This window comes from Bufo bufo, chromosome 5 (assembly GCF_905171765.1).
Source record: "Bufo bufo chromosome 5, aBufBuf1.1, whole genome shotgun sequence".
Taxonomy (NCBI): domain Eukaryota; kingdom Metazoa; phylum Chordata; class Amphibia; order Anura; family Bufonidae; genus Bufo; species Bufo bufo.
In genome coordinates, this window is record NC_053393.1 from 322,073,435 (window position 1) to 322,086,155 (window position 12,721).

General features: G+C 41.3%; 1 pseudogene; it reads left to right on the forward strand.

Annotated features, from left to right (window-relative positions):
* Positions 1 to 12,417: 12,417 nt before the first annotated feature.
* LOC121002932 lies at positions 12,418 to 12,513 on the forward strand (annotated as a pseudogene).
* The last annotated feature ends 208 nt before the right edge of the window (positions 12,514 to 12,721 follow it).

A 12,721-nucleotide genomic window follows, 5' to 3' on the forward strand; every position in this document is an offset into this window, starting at 1 on the left:
AATTACATCCGCGGCACTTGCTGGGTATAACCTATAAGATAGGCTCAATACCGCTGCCTTCCACAGTAGGATTTATGTGCTCTAACAGAGCTCGGTCTTACCGGTCTTCACTGCTATTGATGCAGCGTTGGTCTGTAGGCCGCACACCCGCAGCGTCCCACGTGGTGTGCTTCTGCCTGAACGTAGCGTCCCACGTGACCAGGTATCCAAAGCGACCGGATGCTTCCTTGATGACGTCAGTCTTATGCGACAGCTTTCACTGCAGCGCTGCTGAATTGGATTTTCTTCCTTTCTTTGCCGGCTTTATTCCTTTACTTTTAGTTTTAGGTGGATCAACGCTCACTCTAACAACCGCCAGACGCGTTTCGGGGTCTCTCGCCCCTTCCTCAGTGGCCTACTGAGTGAACGGATCCTCACTCTCTTTATAAATGGTAAGCTCCGCCCACCATCCTCCATATCTCTTATGTATAATGTATTTTGTGGAGTGGATTCTCCCATAATGGAGCGGATCATCTGTGCATTTATATCTGTACATAGCAACAATTCAATAAATAAAAATCATAAAACAATAAATAGACCTTATATATGTAGACCCCATTAAAATATAGACATTTGGAGAGGACTACAAAGTCACGTGCAAAATATTAGGAAACGCACTAAAAACGCATTAAAACCGCTAATGTGCTACATGCGTTTTCTGTTGCGCCTCTTCCCATAAATGGAGGGCAAATTCACTGGAGATAATTTGGAGATAATTTGGAAACACACTTGTCAGACGAAAGTGGGGTTATTCTGTTGATATTGTAGCATGGGAGGAGCCGTCCGGCAAGGAGGAGAGATCACAGTGTCGATAAACGACCAAACTGCGATGTCTCATCCCTACCGGACAGGCCCTCACAGAAACCCAAACACTTCCATCTCAGCGTTAAGGCCCCTAGGGATGATGGTGTCATACTCAAAAATCCTCCGGGATTCCTGACGCGACATGTGCGCAATATGGTTCCCCCCTCTCCAGGGTTTTTTTCCTTTTTCAATTGCTACAAACTTCAACCCCGTAGGATCACTGTTGTGTGTTACTCTAAAATGTTTGGATAGGGAGTGCGTCTCCAGGCCTTTCCTAATATTTGCCACGTGTTCCGCTACTCTCTTTTTTAATGTTCTTTTTGTCCTGCCTATATATTGTTTCTTGCATCCACATTGTAACAAATATATCACATCTGTGGAATCGCAAGTTAGGCATTCCTGTATTTCCAAACAAAATGAGTTAACTGTCGATACTACTTTTGTGGTCTTTTTTGGGAAACTAGTAATTTTGCAGTTGGCACACCTGCCGCATCTAAAAAACCCATTGACTGCTAACCAGTTTTCTTGTTTCTTAGTTTCTTTCCTCAAATTCACTGTTGGAGCTATCTTGCCGGCCAGATTATTTGCCCTAGTGTACGTAATTTGAGGGACTTCACTCAAAAGGGGACCAATCACTTTATCATTTAGTAAATGTCCCCAATGTTTTCGGATACTCTTTTCCATTGTTTTATACTGAGAATTAAATGGTAATATAATTCTCAGTACTTCATCTTGTGGTTGGGGCTCACTAGCCAAAAAGAACTTTTTTCTTTCCATTTTTTTCACTTTTTCCAGTGACCTATCTATCACCTGAACTGGGTAATCTCTTTCTAGCAATTGTTGCTTCAACACAGTCGCTTCCTCCTCAAATTTGTTGTCCTCAGTACAGTTTCGCCTGAGTCTCCGAAATTGACTGGTTGGCACATTTACCAGCCAGCGAGGTAGGTGACAGCTAGCGTATCTGATAAAGCTGTTCTTAGCGACTGGTTTGAAATAAGTATTGCAATATAATTGGTCCCCCTTTGCCTGTATTTCCAAATCCAAAAATTCCACTTTTAACTTACTCACTGTGGGGCTGAACACCAAATTTTTGTCATTTATATTAATATCCTGAAGGAATACATCCAAAGATTCAGACGTATTTTGCCATATAAACAGGATGTCGTCTATGTAGCGCCGCCATAGTACCAGATCCGTCCCCAGCCTGGGCTTGATGATCTCCTCTTCCCATTGCGCCAGAAAAAGATTGGCGTAGCTGGGGGCGAATCTGGTACCCATGGCGGTGCCAGTGCGCTGTACATAGAACTCCTGATCGAATGCGAAATAATTATGGGCCAGTATATATCTTACCCCGCCCAGTAGGAAATCCAACTGTTCACTCGGGAGACCGACCTCTCCCGACATTTGTTCCTCTAATGCCTGCACACCCTGAGTATGATCTATAATTGTGTACAGGGATCCTACGTCCAGCGTCCCCAAGATCCATCCATCCACCCACTTAATTGTCTCCAGGGTACCGACAATGTCAGTGGTGTCGCGTATATATGACGGCACCTGTTTCACGTAGGGTTGAAGCCATTGGTCAATATATTTAGATAAATTACATGATATGGATTCAATCCCTGACACTATCGGGCGACCTGGAGGTGACTGGAGATTTTTGTGGATCTTGGGGATGCAATAGAACATCGGGATCCTTTTTTCTGTATTCAAAATGAACCTCGCTTCCTGTTCAGAAAGAAAGCCCATCTCTAATCCCTTTTCGCAATACACCTTTAGCTTTTTATAGTATTCCTCTGTTGGATCTCCCCTTAATTTCTGATACGTATTTTGTGACTCCAATTGCCTATGACATTCCCTCAGGTAATCTGCCATATTCTGTATCACCACAGTCCCGCCTTTGTCGGCAGGCCTAATAATAATCTCATTCCTCTCTTGTAGTGACTTTATAGCCCTAATCTCTTCTTGGTTCGGATTTGCATTAATCTTCCGGCTTTTCATTCCTCTCAAATCCCGTTCGACATTATTTTTAAAGGTGGCCATTTCACTACTGATCTCCTGCCTAGGGAATTTCTTTGATCTCGTCTTTAGATCAGTGTGTGCATATCTGCTTATATCTCCTTCAATGTCCATTTCCTTGTTAATTGGATTTTTGAGGAAATATTTTTTAAGGGCGGTTATGCCTTAAAAAATATTTCCTCAAAAATCCAATTAACAGGGAAATGGACATTGAAGGAGATATAAGCAGATATGCAACGAGATCAAAGAAATTCCCTAGGCAGGAGATCAGTAGTGAAATGGCCACCTTTAAAAATAATGTCGAACGGGATTTGAGAGGAATGAAAAGCCGGAAGATTAATGCAAATCCGAACCAAGAAGAGATTAGGGCTATAAAGTCACTACAAGAGAGGAATGAGATTATTATTAGGCCTGCCGACAAAGGCGGGGCTGTGGCGATACAGAATATGGCAGATTACCTGAGGGAATGTCATAGGCAATTGGAGTCACAAAATACGTATCAGAAATTAAGGGGAGATCCAACAGAGGAATACTATAAAAAGCTAAAGGTGTATTGCGAAAAGGGATTAGAGATGGGCTTTCTTTCTGAACAGGAAGCGAGGTTCATTTTGAATACAGAAAAAAGGATCCCGATGTTCTATTGCATCCCCAAGATCCACAAAAATCTCCAGTCACCTCCAGGTCGCCCGATAGTGTCAGGGATTGAATCCATATCATGTAATTTATCTAAATATATTGACCAATGGCTTCAACCCTACGTGAAACAGGTGCCGTCATATATACGCGACACCCCTGACATTGTCGGTACCCTGGAGACAATTAAGTGGGTGGATGGATGGATCTTGGGGACGCTGGACGTAGGATCCCTGTACACAATTATAGATCATACTCAGGGTGTGCAGGCATTAGAGGAACAAATGTCGGGAGAGGTCGGTCTCCCGAGTGAACAGTTGGATTTCCTACTGGGCGGGGTAAGATATATACTGGCCCATAATTATTTCGCATTCGATCAGGAGTTCTATGTACAGCGCACTGGCACCGCCATGGGTACCAGATTCGCCCCCAGCTACGCCAATCTTTTTCTGGCGCAATGGGAAGAGGAGATCATCAAGCCCAGGCTGGGGACGGATCTGGTACTATGGCGGCGCTACATAGACGACATCCTGTTTATATGGCAAAATACGTCTGAATCTTTGGATGTATTCCTTCAGGATATTAATATAAATGACAAAAATTTGGTGTTCAGCCCCACAGTGAGTAAGTTAAAAGTGGAATTTTTGGATTTGGAAATACAGGCAAAGGGGGACCAATTATATTGCAATACTTATTTCAAACCAGTCGCTAAGAACAGCTTTATCAGATACGCTAGCTGTCACCTACCTCGCTGGCTGGTAAATGTGCCAACCAGTCAATTTCGGAGACTCAGGCGAAACTGTACTGAGGACAACAAATTTGAGGAGGAAGCGACTGTGTTGAAGCAACAATTGCTAGAAAGAGATTACACAGTTCAGGTGATAGATAGGTCACTGGAAAAAGTGAAAAAAATGGAAAGAAAAAAGTTATTTTTGGCTAGTGAGCCCCAACCACAAGATGAAGTACTGAGAATTATATTACCATTTAATTCTCAGTATAAAACAATGGAAAAGAGTATCCGAAAACATTGGGGACATTTACTAAATGATAAAGTGATTGGTCCCCTTTTGAGTGAAGTCCCTCAAATTACGTACACTAGGGCAAATAATCTGGCCGGCAAGATAGCTCCAACAGTGAATTTGAGGAAAGAAACTAAGAAACAAGAAAACTGGTTAGCAGTCAATGGGTTTTTTAGATGCGGCAGGTGTGCCAACTGCAAAATTACTAGTTTCCCAAAAAAGACCACAAAAGTAGTATCGACAGTTAACTCATTTTGTTTGGAAATACAGGAATGCCTAACTTGCGATTCCACAGATGTGATATATTTGTTACAATGTGGATGCAAGAAACAATATATAGGCAGGACAAAAAGAACATTAAAAAAGAGAGTAGCGGAACACGTGGCAAATATTAGGAAAGGCCTGGAGACGCACTCCCTATCCAAACATTTTAGAGTAACACACAACAGTGATCCTACGGGGTTGAAGTTTGTAGCAATTGAAAAAGGAAAAAAACCCTGGAGAGGGGGGAACCATATTGCGCACATGTCGCGTCAGGAATCCCGGAGGATTTTTGAGTATGACACCATCATCCCTAGGGGCCTTAACGCTGAGATGGAAGTGTTTGGGTTTCTGTGAGGGCCTGTCCGGTAGGGATGAGACATCGCAGTTTGGTCGTTTATCGACACTGTGATCTCTCCTCCTTGCCGGACGGCTCCTCCCATGCTACAATATCAACAGAATAACCCCACTTTCGTCTGACAAGTGTGTTTCCAAATTATCTCCAAATTATCTCCAGTGAATTTTGCCCTCCATTTATGGGAAGAGGCGCAACAGAAAACGCATGTAGCACATTAGCGGTTTTAATGCGTTTTTAGTGCGTTTCCTAATATTTTGCACGTGACTTTGTAGTCCTCTCCAAATGTCTATATTTTAATGGGGTCTACATATATAAGGTCTATTTATTGTTTTATGATTTTTATTTATTGAATTGTTGCTATGTACAGATATAAATGCACAGATGATCCGCTCCATTATGGGAGAATCCACTCCACAAAATACATTATACATAAGAGATATGGAGGATGGTGGGCGGAGCTTACCATTTATAAAGAGAGTGAGGATCCGTTCACTCAGTAGGCCACTGAGGAAGGGGCGAGAGACCCCGAAACGCGTCTGGCGGTTGTTAGAGTGAGCGTTGATCCACCTAAAACTAAAAGTAAAGGAATAAAGCCGGCAAAGAAAGGAAGAAAATCCAATTCAGCAGCGCTGCAGTGAAAGCTGTCGCATAAGACTGACGTCATCAAGGAAGCATCCGGTCGCTTTGGATACCTGGTCACGTGGGACGCTACGTTCAGGCAGAAGCACACCACGTGGGACGCTGCGGGTGTGCGGCCTACAGACCAACGCTGCATCAATAGCAGTGAAGACCGGTAAGACCGAGCTCTGTTAGAGCACATAAATCCTACTGTGGAAGGCAGCGGTATTGAGCCTATCTTATAGGTTATACCCAGCAAGTGCCGCGGATGTAATTTGGCCCTACAGTCTGAGACTGTCATTGTATTTCTGGGGGTCATTTATAAAACTGTCTATCCAGCATATTTGGACATTCGCTGGTTTATAGTGATTTTGGACATTGACACAAAATTGTTACCTCCTATCACCAGCCGCTCAACGGCTATCTTGCGGTTTCACCGTGTGTGCATTTCTTAGATTTGTATTAGGTCTATGTTTTATTTATATTTTAGGGGTATGTTCTTAATTATTTTAACACAATAAAGTGTATAATTGGTATACTGCCTGGTGTTCCCTTTTGTAGTGTGCCCCCCCATATCTGTTGTATCTATTAGTTTGTTCGCTTTTGATTTATCACCAGATCAAGAGTCTGGCGGACATTTCCCTCTAGTAAAAACTGATAATCTCAGAGCTGAAATTAGATTTGCTGATACGGTGCTAAACACTATTAACATGATTGTGTATTCCGTTCATGAAAATATTATTGAAATAAACAATAGAAGGGAGGTTTTATATGATTTTCAATAAAAAAGAAAAATTATGAAATTACCTGCATTATCAAATCCGACTTTCACGACTGCTATAAAGGTGTATTTCCGTGCGATTTATTACCGGGAAATAAAATCATCGATCGTCCAGTGGCCTGTATTGTAAATACGGACAATTCGTATTAGCGGGGAAAGCACTGGAATTATATTATATTCGAATGACGTATCTATTTTTTATAGTTATGGATTATTGCCCGCGAATTATATATTTCATCGTGAATTTATGTAATTTTTATCTAAAAATTCTAAGATTATAAGGTATCAAAACAGCCAAATACAGGACGGCGCTAGTTCGGTCTGCGGTCATTACTGCATCTATATCTTACATTGTATCGCTAAAGGAATGTCTTTTGAAAATGTATTAAAAATATTTACGAGTGATTTTAGAAAAAATGACCATGTTGTACGCTCCTTTATAACAAAGTGCATGAAACAATTACAGTATGTATACGTTGCTGTAATTACGCACAAACGCGTCTACCCTACTGTTGGGGGAGGAGCCTTTGTGGGAGTGTGTGTATATATAGCAACATAGTATTAGCTTGCTAATTATAGCTTGCTGCTTTTCCAAGGCTGCTATTCCAAGTGCTGATTTACAAGTGCATTGGAGATATTCAGGAGACTAACTTAGTCTAACTCAGAGTTTTTCCACTGTAGCAGAACTTCAGTGGTGTTTCTGGTGGATACTCAGACACTGTGTTTCAAAAGAGGTAAGGAATTTGTTAGACACGGTATCACTATTGTCTGATTGCAAATGAGCATAGGTGAGTAAGGTGTAAATTTGCTGTTGGGGGAGGAGTCTTTGTGGGAGTGTGTGTATATATAGCAACATAGTATTAGCTTGCTAATTATAGCTTGCTGCTTTTCCAAGGCTGCTATTCCAAGTGCTGATTTACAAGTGCATTGGAGATACTCAGGAGGTAATCTGGAGGTGGATACAATCTAAACAAGTAAGATTTGTTTGTTTAAAATCTTTCCCCTCTTTACAATGGCAGCCCTGCTTCTGTGCAGGAATTGTTGTGCTTTTATTTCAGGTTCCACTCTTCAGAGGTTTGGATACTGTCTGATCTGTAGACAGCTCTCCATAATGCAGCAGGAAATTACCTTTTTGAAATAAGAGATTTGTAAATTAACCATTAAACAAACTCAGGCTGAGAACATTGCAATGCCACTGCCACAGAGGCCCCCTAGAAATGGAAGATGGGTTACTGTAGGTTCTGGTAGACTGAGAGTTGTGGATAGAAGACATGTCCCACAGTCTGTGGCTCTCCATAATTCATTTGCAGCACTTTCAGAGTGCAAGAGCAACATGGAGGATGGCTCAAGCACAGTGGGTGAGAAACAATCATCTGCCATGCCTAAAGTATGCAAGACTGCAGCCAAAGACAAAAAGGAGAGGGTGAGGATTGATAGTAAGCAGCTGTTGGTGGGCGATTCCATCATAAGAGGTGGGAAGTTTGAGGAGAATGGTGTTGTGAGATGTCTCCCTGGTGCTACCGCTAGCAGGGATAGACGACGGATCCTTAATATTGTTAGGCAAGCAAAGCAGGAAAGGGAAGTAGATGTTATTGTCCATCTTGGGAAAAAACTATCTGGCTTGCAATGAGGTTTCAAAGGTGAAAAAAGCTTTTCACACACTTGGAAAGGATATACGGGAGATTGCATCAACTGTTTCATCCTCTGCAGTTTTGCCTGTGCATAACCTTCAGCTTGACAGGAAGATGCGCATTAAGGAATTCAATGTATGGCTTGGTGAATGGTGTCTGAACCAAGGGTTTTGCTTTGTGTCTCATGTTAGCTCTTGTTGGAATAGAAAAGAACTGTACAAGAAAGATGGTTTGCATCTTTCTCTCAAGAGAACGAATGTCCTCGGTGAACAGTTCCAAGTATTTGCTAAGGAGCATTTAAACTAGGAAAGGGGGGCAAAAGAGTGATAATCCAGCAGTCCAACTGCCCCCCGGAACAATGCCAGAAGATGCCAGTAGCACAAAGGTTAAGAAATGAAAAGCTCAGATTCCTGTCTACAAATGCTCGCAGTTTAGGGAATAAGATCAATGAGCTTGAGGCTATAATGGCATCTGAGAATATAGATGTAGTGGCTGTTACTGAGACGTGGTTCAAGGGGAGTAATGACTGGGATATAACAATACCAGGGTTCTCTCTATACAGGAAAGACAGAGAAGGCAAGAAGGGGGAGGGGTTGCCCTGTATGTGAAAGATAGCATAAAATCTAATTTGATACAAGTTAGCGAGAACAATTTAGAGTCAGTTTGGGTTACCTTGCAGCTTGATAATCATAAGGTAACTTGTGTAGGTGTGATATATAGACCACCAAGTCAAAGAATTAGATGATCTACTAGTTGAGGAAATAACTTCCCCCTTCAATGCCATTTTAGCTATCATTATGGGAGACTTCAATCTTCCTGATGTAAACTGGAAAACCAAAATAGCTAGTTCTGCCAGGAGTACAGATATTCTAAATTCCCTACTGGGATTATCTCTACAGCAAGTAGTTGAGGAGCCAACCTGGAAGGAGGCCATTTTAGATTTAGTATTCACAAATGGGAATTTGGTATATGATATTACTGTAGGGGAAAGCTTGGGATCTAGTGATCACCAGTCAGTGTGGTTTACTATAAGTACAGTGACTGAGTCACACCACACAAAAGTTTTAGATTTTAGAAAAACTGACTTTTCTAAAATTAGATTAGTGGTATACGAGTCCCTATCAGATTGGAACAGTTTCATTGGAGTCCAGGAGAAATGGGACTACTTAAAAGTGGCACTATTGAAGGCAACAGAAAATTGCATTAGGCTTGTCAGTAAAAGCAAAAAAAGGAAGAGACCACTGTGGTACTCAGCAGAAGTGGCCAAAATCATTAAAAACAAAAAGATAGCATTTAGGAATTATAAAAAAAAAATAAAAAAAATAGGATGACAGGCAAATTTATAAGATTAGGCAGAGAGAGGCCAAACAAGTTATAAGAGCTTCTAAAGCACAGGCAGAAGAGAAATTAGCTCAGTCAGGGAAAAAAGGCGATAAGGCATTCTTCAGATACATAAATGAAAAAAGGAAACTAAAATAAGGAATTGCCAAATTATAAAACAAAAGAAGGAAGGTATATGGAAGAAGATAAAGAACTAGCTGACTGCCTCAATGAATACTTCTGTTCAGTTTTTACAAAGGAAAATGAAGGAAAAGGACCTCAGTTAGGAAATAAAACTAATGAATCTTTTGATGCCTGTGTCTTTACAGAGGAAGAGGTTCTAAGTCAGCTGTCTAAAATTAATACAAATAAGTCACAGGGGCCTGATGGGATACACCCAAAGCTATTAAAAGAGCTCAGCGGAGAACTAGCAAAACCATTAACAGATTTATTTAACCAATCACTGGCAACAGGAGTCATCCCAGAAGATTGGAAATTAGCAAATGTTGTGCCCATTCACAAGAAAGGTAGTAGGGAGGAATTGGGCAACTATAGGCCATTAAGCCTGACATCAATAGTGGGGAAATTAATGGAAACCATACTTAAGGAGAGGATTGTGGAACATCTAAAATCCCATGTATTGAAAGATGAAAAACAGCATGGGTTTACTTCAAGGAGATCATGTCAAACTAATCTTATTGATTTTTTTGATTGAGTGACTAAAATAATAGATGGAGGAGGTGCAGTAGACATCGCTTATCTAGACTTTAGTAAGGCTTTTGATACTGTCCAACATAGAAGGCTTATCAATAAATTGCAGTTTTTGGGCTTGGACTCCCATATTGTTGAATAGATTTGGCAGTGGCTGAGGGACAGCAATAGAGGGTTGTAGTCAATGGAGTATATTCAGACCAAGGTCTTGTTACCAGTGGGGTACCTCAGGGATCTGTTCTGGGACCCATATTGTTTAATATCTTTATCAGCGAAATTGCAAAAGGCCTCGATGGTAAGGTGTGTCTTTTTGCTGATGACACAAAGATTTCTAACAATGTTAATGTTCCTGGATGGATACACCAAATGGAAAAGGATTTAGGAAAACTAGAGGAATGGTCAAAAATCTGGCAACTAAAATTTAATGTTGATAAGTGCAAAATAATGCACCTGGGGCGTAAAAACCCAAGAGCAGAATATAAAATCAGTGATACAGTCCTAACCTCAGTATCTGAGGAAAGGGATTTAGGGGTCATTATTTCAGAAGACTTAAAGGTAGGCAGACAATGTCATGGAGCAGCAGGAAATGCTAGCAGAATGCTTGGGTGTATAGGGAGAGGAATTACCAGTAGAAAGAGGGAGGTGCTCATGCCGCTTTACAGAGCACTAGTGAGACCTCATTTGGAGTATTGTGCTCAGTACTGGAGACCATATCTCCAGAAGGATATTGATACTTTGGAGAGAGTTCAGAGAAGAGCTACTAAACTGGTACATGGATTGCAGGATAAAACTTACCAGGAAAGATTAAAGGACCTTAACATGTATAGCTTGGAAGAAAGACGAGACAGAGGGGATATGATAGAAACTTTTAAATACATAAAGGGAATCAACAAGGTAAAAGAGGAGAGAATATTTAAAAGAAGAAAAACTGCTACAAGAGGACATAGTTTTAAATTAGAGGGGCAAAGGTTTAAAAGTAATATCAGGAAGTATTACTTTACTGAGAGAGTAGTGGATGCATTGAATAGCCTTCCTGCCGATGTGGTAGCTGCAAATACAGTGAAGGAGTTTAAGCATGCATGGGATAGGCATAAGGCCATCCTTCATATAAGATAGGGCCAGGGGCTATCCATAGTATTCAGTACATTGGGCAGACTAGATGGGCCAAATGGTTCTTATCTGCCGACACATTCTATGTTTCTATGAGTTACTGAAAAATGTACCGTGATGCGTCATAAATAAAGACATTTTGCTTAAATCACGTATGCCTTCGATTTTAGTTATTTCCCTAACGAAACAAAATTATTTCGACACTCTTAAATAACGTCTTAGGACATGTCCGAACATGCCTTTATCATGCTCGGATTTCCCTGGCGCGCTTCCCAAAATGTGGGGCCGTATTTCACAAAATGAACGATGAATTGGCACCGGGAAAGTTGGGTGCCACGGCTGACGCTCTTAAATAGCATCTTAGGACATCTGCATTACTGACGGTATGTCTTAGGACATGCCCGAACATGTCTTCAACGTGTTATCGGCACCCGGGAAAGTTGGGTGCTGCAATTAGCTATTGTTAATATTTATAAATGATACATATCTGTGTTAGATGTGGTGATCAAATATTTTGCTTAAATCACGGAAGCATTCAATTTTTATTAAACACGATAGTATATAATTAAAGCAAATTTCCATCGCAGGTCCTGCAGGATCTAACAAAGGGACTGCGTCAATTCCACTTCAAGGACCTGCGGTGACATCATCAAAGGTCCTTTAGTTTTAGGAAGATAGACGGCTCAATTAGACATTGTCAATATTTATAATTGCTTAGTAAGAGGTTAATAGAAGCTTAATATCATTTTATTTTTAAAAATATAAAAACTTAAATTATAGATTCATAGAGCTTTTAAAAGATTCATACAGCTTTTAATAGCATTTTTTTTTTTTTTAAACTTAATTGAATTACTGATGCATTATCATCAGATCTAACAGAATAAGGGGGCGCTGAATGGGCGGTATTTAGGCGTGGTTTGAGGCGGTATTTCGGCTTGGCTTGGAAGGGGTTGTGGGCGGACTTATGGGGAGGTAAAAGGGCGTGTCCACCTGTCACTTTTGATTTGACGAGGTGTGTCACCCTATACTACTTACAGGTGCTTCTGCCTGGGCTCTCAGGTTTGCCGAGAAGATTAAGGTGAGGGACACTGCATTGTGTGTATGGGGGGGCTCATCGCTTCTTGGCTTTTTGGCTAAGATCAAGTGTAGTATCTGTTCTTAGATTCCTGGTGGATAGAGCCCTGCCAGGATGTATAGCAGAGAACCACACAGCATCCCTAGGGTGTACGGCTTGGGCCCTTATTGGCCTATGCTACGTGGCCAAGGGCTCTGCTGGATCTAAGCCAGGGGCTGAGATGTTTGAAAGCCTAAGGTGCAGAAGTTCCCCAGGAGTGGTGACCCTGGGTTGCCTGAACTCACTGGGGGTGGGACATTTGCACGCACTTCACTTTCTTACATTTTGAGCGCACACACTTCT